This window comes from Sciurus vulgaris, assembly GCF_902686455.1.
Source record: "Sciurus vulgaris genome assembly, chromosome: 13".
Lineage (NCBI taxonomy): Eukaryota > Metazoa > Chordata > Mammalia > Rodentia > Sciuridae > Sciurus > Sciurus vulgaris.
The window spans coordinates 84348152-84375761 of NC_136474.1; the positions used below are offsets into that span (position 1 = coordinate 84348152).

The following is a 27610-nucleotide window of genomic DNA, read 5'->3' on the forward strand; positions in this document are numbered from 1 at the left end:
ATTCAGTTTCTTCAACTGTGTAGTGAAAAGAATATCATTGCATATTGAACACTCTTAAAAGAACTAAATTTACGTGTGTGTACGTGTGTGTGTGGGTGTGTATGTGTGACAGCAACTAATAATGCCTATCACCCAGGATTAAGTGGTGAACTCAATAAATAAGAATTGTTCATATACTACTGATATACTGTATCAATAATTTGGTAAATTATTAAAATATTGTAAATATTGATATATTAATCATTATTCTTAAGGATTTGGAAGTAGGTGAGATCTTCTAGGAAAGAGCTATAAGTCAAAGAAGAACGACAATAACAAAACCTTGAAGTTCATGACTAAGTAAAGGGCAGAAAGGAAAAATAACAAATAAAAAAGGTAATGAGAGGAGAACCCAGATAAGAGTTTCAAGAAAAGAGTTACCAAAAATGTAAATGTAATGGAGAAGCCAGTGGGCAGGGCCTGTAAAATGACCTTGAATTTGGCATCTAGTTGGTCATTGGTGACTTTAGCAATGAGGGTAACCTAAGAGTCTTGGACAAAAGACAAGGAAGGAAAAAAGTTGGAAGCAGTTCTGGTTTCACCTTTTACCATTGGTTTGGATTGGTTTTTGCTTCTAAGGTATTTATCTGCCAGGGACCTTGGCCTAAGAATAAGGGCATATCCCCAATATGAGCTTTTTATGGATAAAATAATAAAACAAAACAATAATTGAAATTCAAAAACAAACAAACAAAAAAACCACATAGAAGCAAGGAAACCCCCTCCGCTTGGCCTCACTTTAGAAGCTGGGTGTGGATCTCCCCATCCTTGTCATCTTGCTATTTCCGCCTGCTCCCCAATAGGTTGATTGCTGGATTTGGGGTCACAGCTCCTGAGGGAAATTGAGAGGTTTCAGACTTACATGTTCACAGTTAGTAATACTAAAGCCTCACTAATTACATCCAAAAGAACACATCTCACATCTCCAGTACTGTCACTTCAGAGAAAAGCCATTAAGACCACAGGTAACACTAACAGATGCAGAGACTTTGACAGGGGTCTTGTCACAATTCCCTAAACCTGGAAGACTTATCTGTCCTCTGACTACACACAAATATGTTCTGCCTTTGTAGAGATGGGTGGAAGAAACCACCTAAAGATACTTTTACTGTGTGAATAAAATAAACAGAAATTCAGATGAACACACACTCAAAATGTCTGGCACTTGATTCAAACCAGCAATCCCTTTGCTGTAACTAAGGGCTCCTTCCACAATGCCTCCCCCATCCTTCCTGCTCAGAGGTGGACTGCTCTGAAAGTGTCTGCTTCATTGCAATTTGCCTTTTTAATTTCCCATTGGCTCAGGATTTTCCTGTAACTTATACAGCTGATAAATGAATCAATTTATATTTGATAATGATTACTATCAAGTTAATTGGTTAGTTCTTCCAGGGAACATGTTTAAAGTAAATGAGGTTGCTGGTTGCACAGAGGCTTGGGAGAATCTTATCATAGGACTTTCAAGGAATTTACCACATGAGGTACAAAGCCTGGGCAGGAAGACTTGGCATATTACAGAGGCATGGACGGATGGAGTCTCTTGTTGCTATTTAGAGATAAGCACATAAATATTAAGAACACTTTGTTAGAACATTATTAGCATTCTGCCACAAATTTAAGAAATAGAAGATAAAATAAAATTTGACCAGTTCTTACTAATCTGCAAAATCTTTTCATTCCTGAGAGAAAGTAAAGAAAGGATTACTGCAGCAGGGTCTTATCAACTCCCTCATGTTTTCTATTTGTTCTTATCAATCTCATGAGAGAGAAAAAAGGGCAAGAATCTGAAACCAAAGAATGCTGGATATAATTTTGCAAAATATTGAGACATTTCTTCAGCATTTTTAATTTTCTCAGACATCCTTGGAATTTTTTTTTTCCTGGTAGTTGAAACATTTTTAGGGAAAATGCATACAGAAGTAGACAGATACCAGAAATGAAAAGGCAGCATGAAAACCAAAATTCTAAATAATGAATTAAAATGCAAACAACAGAAGACTTTGAAGGGATCACATGACCTGGGTCAAGAATGCTCACAAAATAGCCACAGCCCTGCTAAACTAATTGTGAGATGGTGTTTTGCTTTGTGTTTAATGAAGTCGCCCGATGATGTTAAAACATTAAAATGAGCATTTTAAGATATTCATTTTTAATACAATCAGTGATCCATTTGTGTAGGACCTTCCCCGCCACCAGAGAGCTTTAAAAGTTTAGATGGTGCATCACAGAGCCAACTAGCTAGAAAGGTCACCCTCCTGCTTTCCCAGCCCTCTTTAATATTCACTGCTTGGACTTTTATTTTATTTAGGAACTCATATTTTGCCAAATGATTTATTCCTCAGAAATTTTACCCTAATTACTCTCACAAATTCATTTTCCTGAACCTTCAGGGTTTTTGCAAATAGACATATAGATAGCAGTTTAATATCACAGCAATCTGTTAAAAAGTGAACTTTCCTTTTTTTCTGTATGACACAAAGGAAGCAATTTTATTTTAAGAAAATTGGAAACAATACCTGCATTAGGATACACTCCAAGGACAGGGGATGCACACCTTCCTCCCCACTGTCCTTCATACCAGGCACTGTGTACAGGCTGACAGAGCAAAGCTGGTCAGTGTGGTTAGTCTACTTAAATTGAGGCTGAAATTGTCACCCTACTAATTAATAATCCACTAATTCATGAAGTCATTTTAAAATCAAAAGGAGTTTGGAGGTGAAAAATGTTTTGAAAAGCAAAAAGCTTGCAACAACTAATCCCAAAAGGGCAAGAATATATTTTTAAGAAAAGTAAAATATTTACCAAAGAGCAAGTGATTGCACTCACACTCACACATATAACATGTACCAACTGTGTGTGTGTGTATGTGTGTACATGAGTGTGTATCTATTGCTTTTCCAAATATGGAGATCAACTGTATGTTCCTTAGGCTTCCCTTAAGCGTTTGTCTCTTCAGAAACGCCCAAGGTTGCCAGTGCAGACTAAGTCCAAGAAGGTATTCAGGCCATTCTCCACCAAAATAATTAAGGTAATCAGAAAAGGGAGGAGGTCACCTGAGGGAACACTGAAGTAAGTGCTCAGGGTCATCCACCTCCACTGTAAGTAGGAACAAGATAATGACTTCAATAAGAAGAAGCAGCCAGGCCCCAATCTGAGCTCTCTAAGCACAGAGAATCAAAACTATCCTCAGTCAACCTTCAATGCAAGGTCATCAAAATAAGTGCCCCTGCTTGCTGATCCTATTTCTGGGTGGCCTGGCAGTGTTTAAGGCCATGGCTTCCTTATTTTCTTCTTCCAGTTTAATCTAAAATACACTCTAATTAAGCTGCCCTGCATGTGTGTCCCAGCAGGAGGACACTAGTGGAGGTCAAGGGACATGGGGAACTCACATGGGCTCTAGCCTTTGGCAGACTTGTTTCATATCTCAAATCTAAAGACTGGCTCCATAGCCTTAGGCAAATTGTTTGACTTGTGGTCCTTATTATCTCTTCTTTAAAATGGAAATAACAACAATTGCTCATTGATTAAAGGATTAATCTATACAGCATATATATAAATGGAAGCTATTATTAGAAAATATAGGCAGCCCATGTATCATCTGATGGATGTTTTTACATGTCAGAAAGAAGAAGAATTTTAAAAATCAGGCTAAATCAATGCATTTGCAGTAATAAACATCTTAGTGGCATAAAGGTCTCTAAAGCAATCATCCCAAACATTCTTATTTCTTTTTAAATTGAATCTAGGGAGGAAAGGGGGGGGGGGGTGATAAAACAACACAGCTTAGAACAGAGTTTTGGCCCACAAGTTATTATGGGCCAAATGTAGCCTGCATTTGTTTTGTAAATAAAGTTTTATTGGAATGGCCAAGCCAATTGATTTACATATTACTATGGCTGCCCTGGAGTTAAAATGGCAGAGCTGAGAAGCTGAAATAGAGACCATATGGCCTGCAAAGTTTCTATATTTCATATCTAGCCCTTTACAGGTTTACCATTTCCTGGTTTAGAACAACAGAGCAAAACACTCTATTATTAGAGGTAAAGAAAAGAAAAAGGAAAGGAAAAAGAAAAAGAAAAGCTCCTATTACCTTTTGGTAAATTCATGACATTATTCCAAGCAATAATTCTGCAGTCTGTTATTGGGGTTGATGCCCAGGAAAGGCTCTGTGGGAGGTTGGAAAGTGAAGCTCTCCAGAGGAGTCTAGAAAAAAGACAAAAAAATCTGGCAATAAAAATAATAATGTGGGAGGAAGAGAAAGCAAAAGACAGCTACTATAAATAATAGAAACTGAGTTTTCTTCCCCTGGAAAAATTAATTGCTCCAAATAGGGTCAGGACTTGGGTGAGGAGACTATGACATTCACCTTAACCACGAATTTAAGGAAGCACAGAAACTGAACCAATATAATATTTTATACAATATTTTAAAAAATCAAAATGAATGCAAATATATTCATGATGAACAAAATATTCCAAAATTTCAACAAAGACAAGACCAGTGTTACTGACTTTTCCTTTGCCATTGACACTGAACTTGGTCCTCTTATAATTGAGCCAAAGTCTTTTGAGTCAAGGATCTGAAACAACAAGCAGCAACACATCTGGAGAAATTATGACACAGGTCCTCGGTATTGCAGCACAACTCCTGACACAATCAAAACACAAATTTATTTTTATCTCCCACCCTCCTTGTCAACTATAGTCAGTGGGGGTAACTTGCAGCTTCCCCAGGATGTCAGGACCATCTCCTTCTTAGGTAAGAGGCATCCCAAAGATCCACTGCAAACATAATCCCATTCAGAGGTCAGAATGTGCAGTTTCATTTAGAAAAAAATAAAATTAAGGGCAAAAACCATGCTTGGAGCTTTGTCCCTGCTGCAGGCCGGAAGCATGCAGTGTAAAGAATTACCCTTGTTCTTGATTTCTCTGCCTTCTGACTTTATAATCACCCTCTCCTCAAATACATCCCAGCTTGCTTGTCTGTTTCTTATCCCCAAGAACAGGTGTAGGAAGGAGTGAAGAGGGCTGGAAAGACCTTACTGATGCCATTAAACCCAGGTTTTGAGAAACACTGGCCTTGTAGGTTTAATGCGGACACTTGTGGCCCCTAAGCCCGCTCTTGGATAATCCCCATTCAGCATCTCTGAAAAAGTCCCTTGACCCACGTGGATGCTGGGAGCCGCTTTGTGACTTCTTCCTCAGATCTGGTGAACTCCTTCCAGCGTTCAGCTCTAGAGTCCTGCTGTTGGGAGCTCTCCGTCCCTCCAGCTGGCACCATTCTTCTAGAACCAAGGCAACCCCACCATTTCCCTCTTTTCTTCATCCATTTGGTCTGTGAACAGCACCTCTTCATTCCTTTCCTTGACAGACTCCAGGAAAGCAGGAGACCCACAACAGCCATGTCTTTTCTGCAGGTATAGGACTGACATGGAGAATACAGTCAAAGAGCTGTCAAGTATTTCCATGGGAGGCCCCTCCTTGAGTTTGCGGAGTAAGGACTAGAGCTGACCTACACAAAGAAATATGTGTCTAAATCCCTTCCTTTTTCCACTCTAACTTCCTTTTGTATTCTGGATCTGATTGAGTGATCTGAGAATCAGAGGGCAAGTTCTCCATGAATTCATTTGTAAGTTCCCTATCAGGAGGGTGTCTGGTACCCACTTTGGCAGGCATTGGCACTGCAGTAAACTAACATCTTATTTTACTGCACCACAAAGAAATCCCAGCCCCTACCCAGGTCTGGCAACTGAAAAATCAAGATTAGAGTCATAAGGAAATGAGATGGTGTTTTTGTAAAACCCAAATAAGTAAAAGTTGTTTACCTTTAATCACATTTATTAATATGACTCTATTAAAAAAAAATCTACCACGAAGCATTTAAAAAATTCCTAAAGGACTCCGTGTGAACAGCACTCAGTGCCCTAGCCATGGTCTCATAGCTCCTGCTGACATCCAGTCTTCTCTAGACACAGGCACCTCTTGAGTTATTTCCACCATCTTCTTGGCACAGTGGTGAATTCATAGCACCATCATAGTCCAGCATGGAGTACAGCACCAAGTGCTTAACAGGTGCTCCAGGAACTTAGTGGAAATCCTACTCATTCTGCAATGGCATGAAAATATAAAAGCTTTATTCCTACTATATGTTGTTATCCTTTCCTTAATTGGACATGTTTCTGATAGACATTTTGTCATTTCTCCCATCTTTATGTTGCTAAAATCAATGAATACAACATGAAAGGCAAAGTCACCAAAAGCTTTGTTTGAGAAAAATATTCTGTTTTTTTTAATGTCTGTGTGATGTTGTTAATTACAGGAGGAATCTTTCTAAAATGTTGTGTGGTTGGTTATCTTCCACCCTTCTATCTCTATTTGTCTACTCAGCAAAAATTACCTCCAGCAATTAGTTAAAAAAAACAAGCAAACAAACAAACAAAAAAAAAAAACCAACTGTCTGAGCTCAAAAGATTCAACAGTGGCTAAGGAAAAATAATATGAAGATGTATTCATGGTCTCTCCCTCAAACTCCAGATTTAGTATCACTAACCTCCTCTTGTGTTAAAAGGTCCTATGAGCACAAATAATATTTACCTATTTCATTTTGTACTACCTATGAACGTAACTCAGTGACTCTACTCAGAAAATTCAAAGTATCTAGAAAAGAAAGAATAATTAGAACGATAACCAATACTTGCAAATATTCAAAGGCCATGCAGATTAGACAGCCAAGGCAAATTCCACCTAGATGCTCTCAAATTATGCAAGCTTACCACTAACCATTGTTTCCAAACACTCATGGACATAATTTTGAGAGATAAAGAAATTCAAAATTTTGATCCTGACATATTCTCTTCCCTTTATTTCCTCATTACTCCTTGGTTAACTAAAACAAGCACACAATATTCCAAAAGGAATTTTTCTTCATATTAGTGTATCATTTATAAAAAGTTTACAGTATAAAAATGATCTTTTGACTGCAGAACTACAAGAAGAGGATTAAATAATCCATTTGGACTTTAGAATTTCACACTCAAAGTTCCCTGACCTAGTTTCTAGTATTTGTCTTTCATGTTCACTTGCATCCTCACATTGATCCCAAACACAGCAAGTCTGTGAAGACAGATTCCTGAGAGAAGCTGGGTGTGTTCTGAGGACTCTGTGGCCTTCCTTGTCAGCATTACAGTTTGGTAAGGGCTGGGTGTGAGAGGTGGAAAATTGCTGTATTCCATCATGCTGTTCACATGGAGGCTTAGTGTTAATCCAGGACTCACTGAAATGTTTCATATACCTCTAGGTGCTAATCTTCTTGATATGGGGGTGCTCCTTCCCCACCAACACCCAGGATGTGTGTGCAGAGCAAGTTCCATACAATTCACGGACTCCTGCTGAAGATTACTTTGTGTGTCAAGTCTGCTAAATTCTAATGCTATAATTCCATAGTTGTGTCCCCCAAACTATTATGTAATCAACCCAAATGCCAGCTGTCCAGGATTTACTAAGGCAGCAGTCTGAAAGGATGCTTTGAGCAAAAAATGGTAGAGTGCACTGATCTCACAAATGACTAAAACTAGCTTCCCAGTGTTATTTTGTATTAGTCTTGTCTTCATTATTTTTGTCGTGGATTTGCTGAAGATGAGAAGCATGGAAAGTGGGATATTCTTCATTTTATGCCTTATGGTTTCACATGAATAAGCTGTTCGGTTGAAGGAATGTAATCACAGTGATAAAGGCAACAGTACAAATAGAGGGACTTGGTTCTCTAGTCAGGGAGAAAAAAAGAAAAAGAAAAACTCATTTGATGATGTCAACCTAAGATTTTTGAGAAATAACAGAGATCTTTATGGATCAGTTGGTGTCAGGAGAGTGAAATCATTCTTATTTTTTTTCTTAATGTAACAGCAATGCTATTTACCTTCTTTCTTTTATGAAATTACAGCAATGACCTTAGGGCAAAAATATCGGAATTCATTGCTGGAGGACGGCTTCAGAGAGCGTGATTGATTAGCACTCCATCACCCTCTATCTCTTCGGAGCACATCTAGCTCTATGCTTCTTCCCTTTCTCCAGCTTTTAATTTTGTTCAGTTTTCATTACTGGCCCTATGGCTGAATGCATTCATTTATTCACTTGATGATTTCTTCTTTTTTTCCCTATCATCTTAACCTGACACTTTTTATTTTTTTAAAAAACAAAGCAACTTTTGGGAGTAATATGACTAAAACACCCAATGGTAATAATGTGATAATCAAGTGATTATAGTCATGTTGCTAAACAGTGAAATTCACTTAGCCACAGTGTAGTTTCTCATGGTTAAGTGCACAGATAATACTTGTCTCTAAGCTTGGAGAAAGGCTTTGCATATTGAACCACATGCAAGAATCCATTCTAAGTGTATTTTGTTGATGACTTCTGTGTGTCAAAGGAACTGATCCTTTAGTCATGATAAGACCACAAGGACAATGTTTATCTTCTTTAGTGCACTTACAACTGCTGAGTTTATTAAAATTGAATACTATCTATTCAACACCCTTTTGAAAACAGTCTCTCCTACACCTCTCCTGACTCCCCATCCCCACTCCCTGCTCGCCACCAGCAGCACATTTTCAACAATATTAATGGAGAGCTCACTGCTAAGGCTCGGGGGCAGTGAAGACAGGAGAGCAGGGGAAGACCTCCCTTCTGGGGTCAGTAACGTATACCCTTATTTTTTTTTTTATTTACCTTTTAATTGTTTACAGAGTGCATTTTGATTCATTGTACACAAATGGGGTACATCATTTCGTTTCTATGGTTGTACACAATGTAGATTTCATACTATTCGTGTAATCATACATGTACATAGGGCAATGATGTCTCACTCCACCATTTTCATACCCCCTCCTTCTCATTTCCCTCTACGTAATTTAAAGTTCCCCCATTCTTCTCTCACTTCCCCCCCCCCCCCCCACATTTTGACCCAGTTATCCCACTCTTCAGTTTATACCCAAAGGACTTAAAATTAGCATACTACAGTAGCACAGTCACATCAATGTTTATAGCAGCTCAGTTCACAATAGCTAGATTGTGGAACCAACCTAGATGCCCTTCAACAGATGAATGGATAAAGAAACTGTGGTATATATACACAATGGAATATTATTCAGCCATAAAGAATAATAATATTATGGCATTTACAAATAAATGTATGGAATTGGAGAATATCATGCTAAGTGAAATAAACCAACCCCAAAAAACCAAAGGCTGAACATTTTCCCTGATAAGTGGAGAATGATAACGTATATCCCTATTGTCCCAAGTTGTAACTCAGACTTAATTTCCCCATAGAAGCAATATTAAGATTGATGAGTGATTGAAATAGCACTTCTAGCATAAAACCTCTGGTGCAAATTTTTATTTTGCAATTTTTATAGTATATTTTCAAGGTATATAACATGGTGTTTTGATATACATTTACCCCATCAAGAACATTATTTGTTTTAGATAGCAAACTAGGTGGTTAGTTTTGAAAAATACCAAAATTAAAACTTTTGGTTGGGACAGGAAGTAACACTTGTTGCATGATTACATTTCAGTCACTGTCCTCACAAAATGCTCTAACAGGTATTATTGTCTTCATTTCATGAACAGGAAAACTGGAACTCAGAATAGTTAAGTATGTTGCCCAATTAGACACAGCTCAAAAATGGATGCTTTTCATACTTCTCTGGCTGATGATTTCAGGATACTATTTGTTCACAGATTGGAAATTGCCAATATTCAATTTTTAAAAGGTGTGATCATGGGTTTATTTTGCCATTTGCAAAAATTAAAATGAAAAGAACCAATCCAAAATCCTGCCAATAGAATTAATCTGTTTTTATTTTTCTGCTTTCCTTTTGGGCTAGGTTGTGTTCAAATTCTGGCTCAGCAACTTAAGGACCACAAGACCTCTGGCAAATGGTCTGATTTCTCAAAAGCTCAATTTCTACATCTGTGTAAATGAGGGCAACAGTAATACTAGTGCTTTCCTCACAGTACGGTGTGAGCGTCCACACAGCTAATGGAGTCAAAGAGCTTGGGATGGTGCCTGGCACCTGAGGCAGACTCAGAGAAAACACTGGATTCACCTGTCCCGGCATGAATCCTCTACAGTGTATCTACCTCCCCTTTCTCAGTTTAACTACATCATTACTCTGTTTTGCTGTTAGCTTGTTACTTCTCCATGTAAGTAACAAGAGGAAAAAATTAAATGTGACGATCATGAGAAGTTTATGCCTGTTTGGGACAAACCATCTCATTAAGTCAGTGTCTTTCTGGTAAATACTCTGAATTTCAGCCTCCCCACTTGTACCTGCAGCATCCCGCTGCTAGCCAAGACAGGGCCTGGGGTGTGGGCATGGCCACGGCATACTGAGGACTTGAAATCCACATGCCCTCTGTATGCCTGTTGGTTGTGCTGAAGGGAGGTTGACCTGGTCTGTGGATTGATTTCCTATTGCTGCTGAAACAAACAACTACAAATTTAGTAGCTTAAAACAATGTGACTATATGAACTCAAAGTCCTGGAGGTCAGAAGTCCTAAAATCAATGTATCAGCAGGGCTGAGCTCCTTCCAGAGGCCATAGGGGAGATGTTGTTTCCCTGATTTTCCTAGATTCTAGAAACTTCTCACAATCCTTGGCTTCCAGTCACATCACTATGACCACTGCTTCCATAATCTCCCCATTCTTCTTGGCTCCCGAAGCTCTTGCCTCACTTTGTCACCTTGTGAGTGCAGCAGGCCCACAGAGTCCAGGATAATCTCCAGCCAAAGACACTTGACTATATCACATTTGCAAAATCCTTTTTGTCATCTAAGATTACGTGTTCACAGGTTTCAGGGATTAGGATATGGGCATCTTGAGCATGGGAAGGGTCAATTTTCTGTCAAATGTCCCTGACATTGGTGCCTACTAAGCAAGCGGTGGTGCATTTGCAATTAGTTATTTTGCCTCATATCAAGGGTGGTAACCTTCCCCGGTTTTTAACACTGACCTTAGTTCTTATTTTCCTGGGTCTGAGGCCCAGTTTTTAAGTAGTTCCTAGTTAAGCTGAATTTCCCCTGGATCTTGTGTCAGGTCTTTCTACCTCCATGCAAACTCTTCAAGAAAGGTTCTTATATTTGTCAGAGTTCTCCACAGAAACAGAACAAATAGGATATACATGTACAAAGCTATTATTATGAGGAATGTCTCACGTAGTTAAGGAGACTAAGTCCCATGATCTAATATTGGCAAAGGAGAGATCCAGGAAAGTCAGTGGTATAATTGAGTCCATGTCTGTAGGTCCAAGAACCAAGAGAGGTGATGGTGTGAATCCCAGTCCCAAGAAAGTCAGAGTCCAGTTAAAGCCCAACTAAGTCCAGTTAAAGCAGGCAGGAAACAAAAGTGGTGAATTTCTGTTCCTCCTGCTTTTGTTCTGATCAGGTCCTGAATAGCCTGTCTGATGCCCACCCTCTGTATACCCTTCGTCATGTTGCCCCTTTCCCTACCACGCCAAATTCCAATAGAGAGCAGGACACAAAAGCCTCTGTGCTTCTGGCTTCTCCATCCTTGTACCACACTCTCAAATATTTCAACTCAGAGGAGAGGCCATGACAAGCACACCTCATTACTGTACTTCCCTTAATCCCTGCTCTGCCTCCATGAGAACAGGAGGACTGGGAATCTGTTTTGTTTTCCTGCCCTCCATATTACTTCCTATTCCTTCCCCTAAAGCCTCTGCCTTGTCTTTAATACTGGAGCAACATGGTGGGTGGGGTACAAAAAGAAAAAGTTACTGATAATGAAAAATCATGAAACATCATCTCTGTTCCAAGGACTACTTTATATTCTGCTTGCATATTTGCTTTATCATAGTAATGATCTTTAGTTGGCTGACTAATCTTTATAGTTATTATTTGTAATGACTGTATCATATTTCTCTACATAAATTTTTTTTGCATTCTAGTTATATAAGAGGTATATACATTGTGCATAGTTATTATTTTCTTTTTGAATTTCTTTTCTTATGATAAATAAACTTATGGAATTAGGCATCAAAAGCAAAAAGGTTTGCAACTCTTTAACCATATTTTCATATTTATTTCCAAAAAGGTTATTCCCATTTATACTGATAGCTAAAATAAGGTCATATGAACAATTTCTGACCATGTTTTTTAGCATGTAGTTGACAGATTGAAAAATGTCGAAGTTATAATAACAACTTAAGCTTAACAATTCTTATTCTGAGCCAAATAATGTTTCAGCACTTTTCATGTACAGTTAATACTTACATAATATATTTTAAAATCTTACACTACACCTGTGTCATATTTTCACCCCATCCCATTTAACAGATGAAAAACCTGAAGGAGGAAGATTAATTAATTTTTTAAGAGTCACATAGCTAGACTCTGAGGTAAAATTTATCAGTGTTATTTCTTTGTAACCAAGTTAGGCATTTTTCCTGTAAGCATAGGAAAACAAATTATATCTCCTGGACTTCTGGAGTTATACACATGTGCAGGCATGTGAGCATGCACACACACACACACACACACACACATATGAATACATATATATATGTTTTTTAACCAAAAAATTTTATATAATATATGCTAACCTTTTGCCTATTATTTTTGTGACAGATATTTTCACAGTCTATTATTAATAAATTTTTATGTTTAGTCTACTTGCCATGCTTAAAATATGATTATTCATATAACCTTTTCCTGGCGCCTTCTTGAAAAGAAGGAATATAGGGAGAAATCTTGTAGACTAGTTTCTTAAAAAAAAAAAAAATAGCCTACTGGGACTTCCTAATACTGAAAATTACACATAATATCTAAAAGGACATTTCATCATATATAACATTAACTTTAATTTATATCACCTGGCATGCAATGAGCCATATTTCTTTCAGCAGCTAAGCTGTTGCCAGGTTCTAAATTAGTCCCCTTATGGAAGCTGCATTAACCCTTTCAGAATAGCAGTGCAGCAGTGAGTAGAGACACTGCATTAGGAATGGCAGGGAAGTTATATTCTCTGACCAGGACAAGACCTCAGCCAAGGGAGGCAAGGGAGCACGACCACTGGACTCCTGCCACCCTGAAAGGTTGCCTGCCTCCTAGGCTGAATGCTGGGGACACTTGGTTTGACTGTGACTGGAGCACAGCTGTCTGACCAGTCGACAACATGGCCATACATACCTGTATTAGGGCTCTCCAGAGAAACAGAACCAGAATCAGAGGACAGTTTCAGGGGGTGTTGTTATGAGGAAATGAGTAACACAAGTACAGACACTGAAAGTCCCATGATCTGCTCTCTGCAAGATGGAGAACCAGGAAACCTGGTGATTATAATTCAGAGTCTAAAAGCTTGAGGACCAAGGACCTATTGGTATAAATCTCAATCTAAGGATCAGAGAAGATGAGATGTCCCAGCTCATAAAACAAAGCAAGGGAAAAGGGAGAGAGAATTCCTCCTTCCTCCTCCTTTTATTCTATTGAGGCTCTCCATGGTTTGGATGATACCCACTAGAGAGAGCAACTTTCTTGACTGAATCCATGGACTCAAATGCTAATCTCATATAGAAACACCCTCAAAGACACCCAGGAATAATATTGAATGTGGATGCCCCATGGCCAATGAAGTTGACACATAAAATTAACTATTGCAATACCTAGGAGCCAAAAGGAGACAGAAAAGGTGACCACGTCGTCATCTGATCTTGACAGGATGATAAAATGTGTAAAGTTTCCAGTAATCACTCCAGTTTCTCTTAATGTTTCACTTTCTCCTTCCTACATCATCAATTTCTTCAGTTCAGCTATCAAACTCCTATTACACAGCTCTCACACCTAACTCATCAAATTCAGTCTCCAGAATTGATTCTAGCATCATTTATTCAATCAAAGCACTTATTAAACATTTATTGTGTGCTAACAGTTGAGTCTACAACAGTGATCAAGATACAGATCCGGTCCTAAAAGAGCTTATAATCAACATCTTAGTGTGAATTCTTTGTGCTGCCTTTCTAAGAGTATTTAGAATTAAGGCTTCCTGATACATGACATTTCAGGTATCAGTAATTAGATGCTGGTGACTGTTTAAGAAATAAAGAGCCTTCCCTGGTGTCCCCTCAAATCTCTCCTCCTCCCTCCTCTCTCTCATCCTATATCCCTAGACACATTCTCAATATGACTTCACAAACCCAGTGTTTTTTAATTTTCTATGGGGGAAAAAGTGAATTGTCAAATTTACCATCCTACTTATCCAATGAAGAAATCAATAATAAAATGCTTTTCCAATGTAAAGTTTGTGTTGCATAAAGATGAAGAATATCAAGAAGAAAATAGAAAGAGCAACAACATTGTGGGAAATATATTTTGAAATTGTACACACACACACTGAATAACTTATGATGGCTACAGACTGTTCTAACCTTTATCTTCAGAAAGGAGCCATTATTCAGAGCCACGTGGTAGATATAAATTACCATTACTCACTTGTGAAAGCAAATGTGTAAATGTCACTGTAGGCACTAATAGCCAGGCAATATCACTCTACTTCTAGTAGAATATTTGTGCTGATATAGTTAGTAAATTTGGATGCATTAAAGAACGTGTTTTATTACAAAGAAAAGATAAAGACGAGAGAAAAGTTTGAAAATAAATGAAAGAGGATGGCAGGGAAGGACAGAAACAGATAAGACTGCTAATGTTTTTACATGAATAAATTCATTTAATGCTTATATTTATACTCACAAAATAACCTCTATGTTAATCAATCTTCTCCAGAAAATAAGCAACTCTGTGTGTATGTGTGTGTGTGTGTGTGTGTGTGTGTGTGTGTGTGTGTACACAGAGACAGAGACGGAAAGACGGAGATTTATTTTAATAAACTGGCTCACACAATGGCGGGGTCTGGCAACTGTGCACTTTTAAGGACAGGCGAACAGGTAGAAATTATGGCGAGAGTTGACGTTGGAGTCTGGAATGTAAAGGTTTCAAAACAGGCAAAATTTCTGGGTTGCTTCTAGACGGAAAATTCTTTCCTTCTTGGAGGCCTTGGTTTTCCTCATACAGCCTCAACAGACTCAGTGAGGCTTACCCACGTTATCATGGGGTATCTTTTTTACCCAAAGCCTACTGGTTGAAATGTGAATCTGATGTTTTAAATGTCTTCAGAGCAACTGCCAGACTGGAATTTGACTAAACAACGGGTCACCACAGCCTAGCCAAGTTGACACGTAAAACTGACCATCGTAGCTCATGAGCAATAGGAAACTTTAGGTTCAGAAACACTAGTAACCTACCCAGGGGCACACAGGCACTGTGGTTCACAGAACAGGGGCAGTGAAGAAATGGAAAAGATTTGAAGAATTCCTACATCCCCACGCCAGCCACACCACTCAGTACCAGCAGTCAGGACTGAGGAATTATCATGCCTATGCTCTAGTTCTTCCACCTAGAAAAGGGAGTACTGAGCATATTTTGGGGGGTTGCCATAAGGATTCAATGAAATGATGTGTTTAGAATGCTGTGTATAGAATATAAACAGGCCTCTGCTTTACCAACTCTCAAAGGGCAGAACCAGACTCAAAATCTAGGTTGGCTAACTTCAAGCTAAGCTGCTGATTCATATGAAACGCCTTTGTCAATGGCAAAAATATAGAACACTAACTTGTTTCACATAGAGGTGTTACATACAGGTATTTGTGCTGCTGTTTTAGCAAACAATGGAGTAGTATCTTTTGAATATCTGAAGCCTTCCATCAGGATCTGAGGTAAGAAAGAGGGCATAATACAAAATTAATCAATCAACAGAACACAGGCATACCCTAAAAAAAGCCTACAGTCTAGTCTGGAAGACAAGACATGAGTCTGCATCACAGAGTCCAGAGCTGAGCAGCTCAAGGAACTCGGGGACCCTGTCACTGTGGTCCATGTCACATTCAAGTACGCTTTCAACAGAATGATGGACACAGATTTCAAAAAGAGTGAGAGATTTGTCACCATTTCCAATATTTTTGAGTAAGCAGGCATATAAAGGCCATCTCTGCAGCATGTAAGGGCCATCTCTGTGAGCAGCAGGTAAGGTAAATGGAAGGCTCACTGTATACAAAACTGTTACTACATGATGTATGTTCATGACATAATACCAACAGCCCAGAGAAATGACAGTGGTTAATGACAAGTTTCCTATAAATTAGTGCCCACTTTTTACTTTGGGATGTTAAATAACAAACATTAACATCCTAGTCGTAACCAGTTATTTTGGGATTATGACTTGACAAAGCCTATCTTTTGGTGTATATATACGTAAGTACAGAGGTACAGTATAGCAATAAGCAATGTATTTTCTTCATTCTTTAGTTTTCAAAAATAGATATAAAAGGAGTGCCTTTCTATTACCCTCTGTACTTGAATGATTACATGAATGGTAGGAATCTACATGGTGCGCTACCATAGAAACAAAAAGTTGTACCCCATTTGTGTACAATGAATCAAAATGCAGTCTGTAAAAATAAAAAAATAAATTTAAAAATCGTGATTTAAAAAAAAAGAAGAAGAAAAAATAAATAAAAGCAATAAATATATAAAGCTTTTCAAAAAATTTTTAAAAAGGACACTTCACTACTTTCTTCTGTCATGAACACCTTCCTACATCTCAAAGACAATCAATGCATTAATTCATAACCATAATTCCTTGATTTCAATATCCAAAGTGGAATTTAATTCACAAACGCCTATGTCTCCCTGAGCATAAAGCTGTAACTTCCTGTACGTAAATGACGTTGGCTGCGGTAACCCCACGGCTCCCCATTCTTACCTTCTCCCTCCCCTCCCCCATCTCTCTATGAACTCGATTGAGAGGTTATTCCATGACTTCCTTCTCTTGTGGAGCTCTTCCAGTCAGCTGCCCCTGTGCCCAGCCAAACAGTAGTGCCAATTTCTCCCCCATGTGAACCCTGTAGATGGTATACTGGGTACAGATCCATAACACAGCAACCATATTTTATAGCACTTTTTTATTACATTGCTGCTTCTGGCTACAGAAGGGACCAGGGACCATATTTCATTCATCTTCTATTTCCAATACCTAGAGTGTACCTGAAATATATTAAATAATTAATAATATTTGATGAATAAATGAATGAAATGGAATGTCAGAGTTGCTCCTAAAAGTGTGTCAACTACCTACAGTTAGGATTTATGCACTGGAGAATTCATCAGAATGAATGTCAGTCTTAAAATCAGAATATTAGAGAGAAAAAAATCTTCAAGAGCCATCCAGAGCCTCATTTACAAATAAAGAAACCACAGACGACCAAGATTTTATTTTTAAGGTGACATAGATCAGAAAGAATGCGTCTCCCGACAGTTTTTCAGATGTCCTTGACCCTCTAATATGCTGCCAGTCTTGAAATGAAGCAAAGTGCATTTCCTTTAAAAGATGTTGAATACTGACGTATTTCTTAATTCACAATTTCCTCTCACTTCTTCATAATTAGGGAGCTTATTATAAATAGCACTGATTTTGTTTTTCCCAAAAGTTGTCACATTTCTTAACAGGACTACTTGAGATACATCTTCTTAAAGGGATTTATTCAAATTTTAGGGTTCTTGATGTTTTACACAAAGATTTAATAGATACATGAGATGAGCAGTTTTTTGTGTAATACATAAAAGATGGGTAAAATAAATGCCTTTTACTAACATAGGGCCTTTTTTGAAAATAGTAGGTACCTATGATGTTCATGCTACAGAGTATAACTTGGGGCCTCCTGTGTTTCTCGCCACTGGATTATCCCCATCGTCAAAGTGACAATTTCAGTGAAGTAAATTTATCTGCATAGATAGATTTTTTCCATGTTTGGCAACTGCATCTTATATGACTTAAAAGTTAAAATTATCCTCTCTGTGTCTTGTAATTTCACTCAGAATTGTGATTTATATGTGCTACAGAGACCTAAAGGTGGCAATCAGGTTCACTGTAGCAAATACAAAGAGCTCAAGATTAGAAATTTAAGAATGCCAACTGAAGGACTCTTTCATTTAAAGTGTTTAATAAACATTTTTGAATCTGAATCACCAATTTCAAAAGAGAACACCTTTATTTTTTATATTTATATTTTTACAGTTTTTGAGGTTTAAAAGATTGTGTCAAGTCAAATTAAAACTGACAAGGAATAGTTGGCCTTCAGATGACAAATTAAAACGTAGGTTTGGAGTTGTTAGGATGTCAGTCACTCTGACTGACAAATTTCACAGCTGAATTAAGCTTTAAATTTTCTATAAATCTGACTACCAGTTGGCATGTTTAATATAGTCTTAAAATCTCTATAAAAATGCTGTTTTAAGTAAAGAATCAAAAAAATGTGTTGGATGGTAATGGTCATGGTCATGGTCATACCTTATACTTTCCTCTGGATCACATGTCTTTTCCTGGAGACATCTGACTAGCCTTTCCCTGACCTCAAAAGAATATTTTCAGTCTGGATAACAACGTGCTAAGAAAGTACCATGTATAAAATTATAGTAACACAGAAGGTGATGAAAGAAGGAACCATAGAAACTATCAAATGCAACCCACACATACCATAAGTAAAAGGAATCCAAAGAGGACCAGTACATGGGTGTCCTCAATCTATATCCTGTGGTCTGTAAACTTATGTTCCTTTTATAGCCACATCTCATACAACAATTCCTTCTTTCAAAAATCTTAGGTGTATCCCTTATTTAATAATTTAGTAGTATCTCTTTTGAGTGAACACAATATCCATATCATGTATCCACACATGGAATTTGGAGAAATGATTCTATGTCATGTTTTGTGAAATATTTTGTTGAAACACTTAGCATTAGTCACGGAAAGCAAAATAAGAATATATTTTTACTGTTGCAAAAATTTGAAGAAATGTATTTGTTTGCCCCTTTACAATGAGGGCATCTATTGAAGTGGCAAACCCTCTGGGATATCTAGAATGCAGGGTAGTGACCATGAAATGAATTTCCATCAAAAACATATCTCGATGATCTAAAAATTAATGTGCATATTTACAAAGCAACAGGAAAATAGCCTGCAAGTATAAACAAGAGAAGAGGCAAACAGGTCATCATCTCTGTCACCTGTATTGTATTTGGAGTTTAAGAAAAACAAAAATTCTCAGGAGAAATGTAGAACCATGTTTACACATATGCAAAAGTAATCTAAAATTATTTTTCTGCAGGAAAGGGCAATCTAATACTTTGCATATATATAAACATCGATGCATACCTTTAGATGACAAAAAAATAAAGATTCTCACCTTCACAAGTAATTAGGCAAAAACTAATTTTTCATCCATCCTACTGCGAGAATGACAAAGATTGAAAATAATTACTATTGAACACTTCATGAGAAATCAGGCATTATTAACATTTGGAGAGGGTGGAATGAAAAGATAGAACTTTTGGGAGAATAATCCAGAATCATTAATCCAAGTTTTAAACTGTGCATGCCCTCTGACCAAGCAATTGCATTTGCAGGAAATCCTCCTTCAGAAATGTTTACATGTGTACAAAGATGTATCTTTAAGAACTGTCATTATAGTATTTTTAAAAAGAAAAATTGTTAAAACACTCTGATTACCAACAAGGAATCCTTCATATTGCATGGTGACATCTTTTGGAAGGGCATCTGGTCAATTTTCAATGTTAAATGTGTATCGCTTTTGACGCAGGGATTTCACTTTTGGGTATTTAACCACAGAAACAAGTTCACAATATTAATGGAAACATTTCTTAATTATAGTGTAAGAATAGAAATAACCTTAATGACTATCAAGGAGATTGGGTAAGTTCCATGAAATAAAGTACTCTGAATACTATTAATCACAAAATCAAATTAAATGAATCTATATTATTGCTATGGAAAAAGCTGCAGAAAATAAGTATGGTGCAATCTCACTATAACAAACAAAGCTAGACAACTGTGCTACAAGCACCATTTTAATGGCATATTAGAGAGGGATCAGTCCAGTAGCAAGCCCAAGCTTGTGTTTCTATTGCTTCTTAACTAACCTAGGATTACTAGGGCAGCCATGCCCACTATTGTAATAACGTCCTGGGTAATCAGTATTTCTTAACCTCCTTTGGGGCCAATGGAGCTATTTTCTGCTGATGAACCTCAGTTGGGACAGCTCAGTTCCTTCCTCTGAGAGGTTCTAATGACATTGATCCAATGACCATTTCAAGGCCATAAAAGGTTCTATTATAGCATTTAACTCAAGGCAATGGGTATAACTGTACATCTGTTATAAAGAGGGGCACTTAATGAACTGTTTCCTAAATATAACAAATACTACTGTTTTACTGTACCACATATTTTAGGAAGGCGGTCTTTCCCCACTGCAACCAAATTGCTCTGAAGGAAGCTGCCAGTCACCATTCATTCCTATGTCTGGTCACAGCAGAACGTATGGGACACAGGCAGGTTAATCACAGGACATAATCTTGCTGGCCAAGTTTATTTGCTGAATATGGACAAATGAATAGGTTGGATTAACAAAAGACACTCTGGATTTTTTTCTGGCTGTGGATGTGAAAAACACAATCATTTCTCCCAGGATCTTTTCTTTATGCAAAAAAACCAAAACAAAACAAAACAAAAAAAAAATAACAAAAAAACAAACAACTACAACAACAACAACAAAAAAACCCCTCCAACCTAGCATAGACAACTGGCCAGTTAACATATGAAAAGGTAATTGCTGCATTGGTCATAAGGGAAAAGAACATCAAAACCACAATGCAGTATCATTTCACATGCAAATAAATGGATAAAATGAAAAATAGGAAAAAATAAATTTGAATGTTGGTAAGGATGTTAATCAACTGGAATGCTCACATGTGATGGTGATAATACAGTAGATTCAACCACCTTGGAAAAGGGTGTTTAACATTGTCTACCAAAGCGGATCATCTGCACATTGTCTGACCTGCATAGAAATGTGTTCTGTTCTATAAAGGTACATTAGAATATTCACAGCATAACCATTGCGATGTCCCCAAACTGTAAGCTATATAGTGTCTATTTGCCAAGTGTATAGCATATAGTGTTCAAAGTAAAATCCGTGACCAAGCTGTAGATTTTACATAGTAATTTTGATGATGACAATAAAAAAGCAAAATTAAAAAGTTATTTTACCCTATGGTCTATAAACATAGCTATGTAGCAGACAGCTTCACTTCAAGAAAATCAGAGCCACATTAATAAGTAATTAACAATGTATGACCGTAGAGGAGAAGGACTATAAAATCATTTCTTTCCATCTTCCATTTTCCATTTATTTTCCTCCTTTTGCAGTTGGTTCTACAGAGTGTGGTATAGCTATTCCAAAAACTTCTTTGTTAGTTAATAAATGATATCATGAATTAGTCAGCAGATGTAGAGTTCTCCTCTCTAAAAGAAATAATATCTATGAAGTTATCAGACCACTTTTTGACATGCAGCAAATACTCACATTAGATGATGTTTTTTCTTTCCTATGCTGATATGGCTTCAAATGATGATTCTTAGGTGATTAGATTTGAAGGTTATACTGGTATCTTATAATCTGCTCCAGTTTCACCAGTCACTGGGAGATACACCTCATCAGGCTGCTTATGCTTTCTACCTCTGGAGGTGTTGTCTCATCCATAGATTCCAGTAACATAAAGCTTTGTGTGATGTTTGCACTACTAAAGGATACTAGAACATTGACCCAATCAGGGAACAGATAGGGAAGTGACTTTCTACAATGTGTACTATGTTGTGACTTGATTCTAAATAAAGCAATCCATTTTATCTTATACTGCATGAGGATAATGACCATCTTTGTTTTACAATAAGAAATGAATATGGCATTAATTATTATAACTAAATCATTTTCGTATACTATAATGTTTCAATAAAAATTGCTATGCTAATCAAAATATTTCCTGTTTCATTAGAACTATGAACTCTTCCTCATGACTGCAAATGAGCAATAAAGTTTGATAGCATGGCACAGTTGAGATTGCCTCTTGGATAAGGGTGATTTTTCTCAAAGTGTGTTATATGGATGCATTAAATATTTGATGCATAATAAAAGCAAAATAACATCCCTTTCCACTCAGCTGCCTCAAATATCAATTACATAAGAAAGATTTGCTAAGCTAATGATTTTCTAAGTAGCCACAAATGCTTCTTTAATTCCTGATGTGTTCTCTTTGTTCCTCTGAATGAATATGTGTTGTTATTTCCAATATTTGGTGGCTTCATTTTACTATTGCAAGGACATACTTAACAAGCCTTGGATTTCATACTGGTGCTTCTAACAATGAGTTATCAGAAAATACTGCCTGGTGACCTTGGTTTTGGATGCAAAACCAAGACATCTTGTGACTCCCCATTCTAATTATGTGATATTTGGTTTGGTTTGTCTTAACCCCATCTGGGGGAAGAACAGCAGTCTGTAAAGGATATAGCTGCTAGTCTATTATTTACTGCAAACATTAGCCTGTTCCCTTAATGACTCACTTTCCCACTGTCCACATCCTTGTGGAATTCCCTCCCTCACTGATTCCAGGATGGGTCCTGTGACTTTTTTTGGCCAAGGGCACATCTGCAAATGTAATGCAAACAGAATGTGGATTAGTGCTTCCACATTAGAACATGGCCTCCTGGAACCCAGCTGCTATGTGGAGAGAGCCCAGCAGGAGGAACTGAGTGCCCTGTGAACAGTTCCAGTCAAATATCAGACACGTGAGTGAGGTCATTCAGAACAAGTCAGTCCTCACCCATCGGCCACATAGCCACAGACATATAACTGAGTCCCACCAACACCACATAAATTAGAGATGAACCATGCCCAAACTGCATAGCCACAGAATTGAGAGCAAATAAATGGTTGCTGTTTTAAGCCACTAAAAATTACTAGGCTTCTACTTTGTATTTTTCTATTCCCCAGACCAAAATAAAGGCATCGTACTAATGAGTAAGTTTCAACTAGGTGGCAGAAGATCACATTGGAGGAAGCTTTCAGTATAGAAACATGGAGTATTTTATCTGGAAAGGATACGTCAAATAGTGGCTGATAGGCATCTCACTCAGGGTCACTGTGGCTGAACAATGGCAACTATACTACTAAACACCTTTTCACTATGACATCAACCAGAAATTAAATATAACTCAATGGTGGATAATACCAAATTGCTTTTATTGTGTTTACATAAGCTGATTAAATGTACATTATATAAATTAGGCTTGGAATTTAAAAGTCATTGTCCTTTCATCTCCAGTTTATAGAATGACATTTGTACAACCAAGTGTTTTTTGTTGCTTTATTTATTTTTTTACTTTATTTATTTACTCATTTATTTAAATATTTATTTAATTTAATTTAATTTTATTAAACCCAGGGCCTCATTCATACTAGTCAACCACTGTACCACTAAGTTATATACCCAGGCCCAACCAGATGTTCTTATAAATCACTGATACGTGTAATTAAAATACCAGTTACTAGAGGACATGTAATTCTTTGTATTCCCCATCACATCAGTATAGCTGATCATTTGCAGTATTGATTGGCCTCAAGAGTGCTCTGCCTTCTGCTTTTACTAACCCACACACTTAGCAATTATTTACTGAGTATCTTAATTCTGAGTGATGAGTTAGTATTGATAGACCAGATAAACAAGATCCTTGTTCTCATGGAACTTCTATTTTACAGAGGGAAAATGGACAAATGACCCCAAAGAACATTTCAGAAATAAGGTAATTAAAATTTATGGTGAATATTCTGAAGGGATGAAATAAAGTGGTATGTAAGAGAGAAAGTGCTCAGACAGAGGCAGAGGGAGGGCTTCTTTAGGTTGGATGGTGTCTACAAATATGTCTCCAAGGACACAATAATTAAGACCTGAGGAGTGAGAGGAAGTCATGTTGCTTTGATCAGAAAGATTCTGAGATAATTAATATGCATCAAATTGGGCTCACTTACGTACACTGTCAGCCAATAGTGACAATAGCTGGAGAAGACAATTCCCTGTTGCTCTTATCAATACAAATGGGTGAAAATATTTGTTACTAAGCAGATCAAATTAATCACTTCCCCCCATTTTACATCTAATTGTAATGAATTCTCATAGAGACACAAGGATATCTTTGTCACTATGGAGTCACACAGCTATCTATTTTTAAATGATACTTAAGATAAAACCAGACTCAATTCCTAAACCAATACATTTGCATAAATTATTTGACTTGATAAAATATAGATAGTATTGAACCATTTTCATGGATTATTCCAATAAGTTTGACTTGATAAAAAAGAAGGGCTTGTAGTAAACCATTTTTAGGTCCAAAAATGAATTAAGCTGTGAGATGCTTATTCCAGAATGAGGATTGTGATTGACACAGTTTTGTTTTGAAAATAGAGTCTAGGGCTCTTGATGTCTAATATTCAGTTCATTGATCAATCTTTTCCCCTTACTCCTCTAAAAAGTGTTAGTTTCACCCCAGAGAATAATATTAAATTTATATTTTGGACATGAGGGAGAATTCTTATAGAAAATTTTGGCTGAATTAGGTTCATAGAAAAGACATATCCCAAGTATAAAAATAGAGTGTGGCAGTAGAAGCAAGCCGTGTATAGTAATAGCTATTTCACACTTTCAGAAAGTTGATTCCAGCATGGTTTGCAATTACAAGAGCAGAGAGACAAAAGCTAATTAGTTATTGAGTCCCTATGTTCTTCTTTAAAGAAAATCATCGATCTTTATCCTCAGAAAGTCATTTTTATATAGTCATATGTGCAAACTAGTGGGCGACAGACTACCTGTGGGGTCCTCCTTTGAGCTTTGGTCTTTGAAATGAAAATAATCCAACCTTTATTTACAGGGAGTTTTGAGTCTTCCAAATAGTTAAGAATATGACTACAGTCACCAAGTGAACCATATTTAATTACCTATGGCTAATGACTGTGGAGCACTCGAATGTATTGAATATTAAGGTTTCAAAGATACGTGGGAGGTCTTTTAACTATGTCCCTTTAAATCTTGCTAGCAAGAGCCCTGTGGTTAGAGTTATGTGTATTATTGCCTCTAAAATGCTGATGAGAGAAAAAAAATCCGACAAGAAGGTTTAAAAAGAAATATATTGGCTACTGTAAGTTTAATAGCAGATTGTATCTACTTTAAAATTGAAAGTGCTTTTGTTCTAATGTAGCTAATTTGGAACCTTGTATGTTTCTAGTCCAATGATTATCTTTTTTAAAAAAACCAAGAAATATTAACATATTTATACACCATGCAATCTGCAATTAAATAAAATGTAATTTTTCTCATCCAGAATGTTTTAATGCATATAGATTTTTAATCTCTTATTCTATTGCATTACTGGAACTTGTGACTAATATTAAAGGCATAGCAATAGTTCATTAGGGGTTTATGGAAGTAAAGTTAGGGTTGGATCTAACTATACACCTAGTGATGAAGACAGGATTGTGTGTGAGTGATTCCTTACACTGGTTTCTGGCATTAAGAAGAGATGTGGAGATAAATCACCCTAAGCAACTGACCAAAACCCCCTTTCCCTGACTCTTAAATTTTCTGCCTGCTGAGTTCCCCAGGATGAGTGTAGCTCCTTCCAGGACAAAGACTCCCAGCTCGTTTTGCCATATCATATGCATGGAATTTCAACGGAGGTGTATCACCAAAAAGGCATTTTATACTGATGCCAAGGATTGTACCATCTTTGCTATTCCCATAAAAAGCTGCACTCATTTGTGTTATAGCCCAGATTTGATTCTTCCATGTCTTACTAGAGACACAATAAAAGAGGTCTTGAGCTCTCCTCCTACAATTCACACTGTGCCTTTGACACTCCTCTGTAATTATGCACTTCTTATTCAGCTGAATGGGCTTAAAAGATAAGCTAGCGGTCTCTCCATTCTCTTATAGAGGGAGATGAGTTACCAAATTATAAAAATCTTCTTACCATCCTTCAAGCTTGCATTGCTATTCTATTACCCCCACTATTCTTAGGACCCACAAAGTGGACAGTGTGATCCACAGATCTTCAGAAACATTTCATTTTAAAATTTTTATCATTTGTTCTAATTTGTTGTACATGACAGTAGAATGCATTTAAACATTCTGATAGATCATACATAAATGAAATGTAATTTCTCATTTTTCTGTTTTATACATATTATAAGGTCACATTAGTCATGCAGTCATATATGTACATGAGGTAATAATGTCTGCAAAGCATTCCTTTAAAGAAAAATTTTAACGTTTCTTGGGATCTCCCTAATTTCCAGGTTTCAAAATCAACTTCCTCTGTTTCTTTGATTAATTTTTACCAAAATCAGGTTTATTAAGCAAGTTTATAGTACAGCTGAGAGTTAATTCCATAATTTGAGAGACGACATCATCTAAATAAATATGTCAACGTTTAGAATAGCTCAACTCCTCCCCCTTTTTCTAGCATTGCTCTTGTTCCCACAACAAAATGAAGTGTCAACAAAATAAATCTTTGCCCTATTTTTTACAAGTAAGTGTCAGAATTAGGCAAAAGCATCTAACATATCACATTCTTATAACTTAGTTTTTGATCTTCCTCATATTCCAAACCTGCTACATACACATCCTTCCCCACCCAGGTAGGTGGCCATTCCATCTTTCCTGATGATCACATGAAAACGCTTTACTGTCATCTTTCTTTCACACTCAACATCAATCCGTCCTATCACTCCTCCTTCACGACAATCCCAAATCCAGCCACTTCTATCCCCACCGCTGCTTCATAAGGCACAGCCTCCACCCCCTACTCTTGCTCCCCTACTGTCTATTTTTCACAGAAACTCATAATCCTTCTTAAGCATGTCAAATCATATCATTCCTTCATTCAAATCCCTCCTCTATATTCCCATTTTATTACTGTAAAACTCAAAAATCCTTATTGTTGCTTACAATATTCGGTAATACCTCTCAGATCCGTTCCCTGCTACTCTCTCCCTCTCTCACTCTGGTCTGCCACAGTGGTCTCTCATAGCTATCTAACACCCTCTAACACCCCACATACCTCTGTCTGGAAGGCTCACCCTGCACAAGACCTGCTGCAGAAGGCCGAGGTCATCACACCAATGCCATCTTCTACTTGAAGCCTACCCTTAGTATCCTGTTGAACACGGCAAACTGCCCCTGGTCCTCACCCTGGAGTCCTAATCCCTACTCTTTCTTTTCTCCACAACACACATTTCTCTTTACTATATTTATTGTATGCTGTTTGTCACATCCCACTAGAACATAAGCTCCAGGGTACAAGGATCCTGGCTGTCAGAACATAAAACAGTGCACAACATAAAGCAGGTACCCTCCACATACCAGCTGAATAAATTTTCTCACTCTGTGGCTCAGTTTCAGCTTGAAGGGTCTCACCCCAGTTCCTGGCTCTCTTCTCAAGCAACTGCAGCCTGAGGTGATTGCAGCCTTGAACGCTTCCATTTGAAGTTATGACGGACTCCTCCAAATTGAGCACAATCTGTTCAGAGTTCCT

At 37.3% G+C, this 27610-nt stretch overlaps 1 long non-coding RNA gene across 1 annotated transcript; it reads right to left on the bottom strand.

The window, feature by feature from the left end:
• Positions 1-777: 777 nt before the first annotated feature.
• On the bottom strand, positions 778-27610 carry LOC306642681. The gene is made up of 4 exons (XR_013758602.1): positions 27439-27610; positions 4130-4242; positions 2556-2634; positions 778-871 (listed from the first exon to the last, which is right to left on the bottom strand). It is a non-coding gene; the product is annotated as an uncharacterized lncRNA (long non-coding RNA).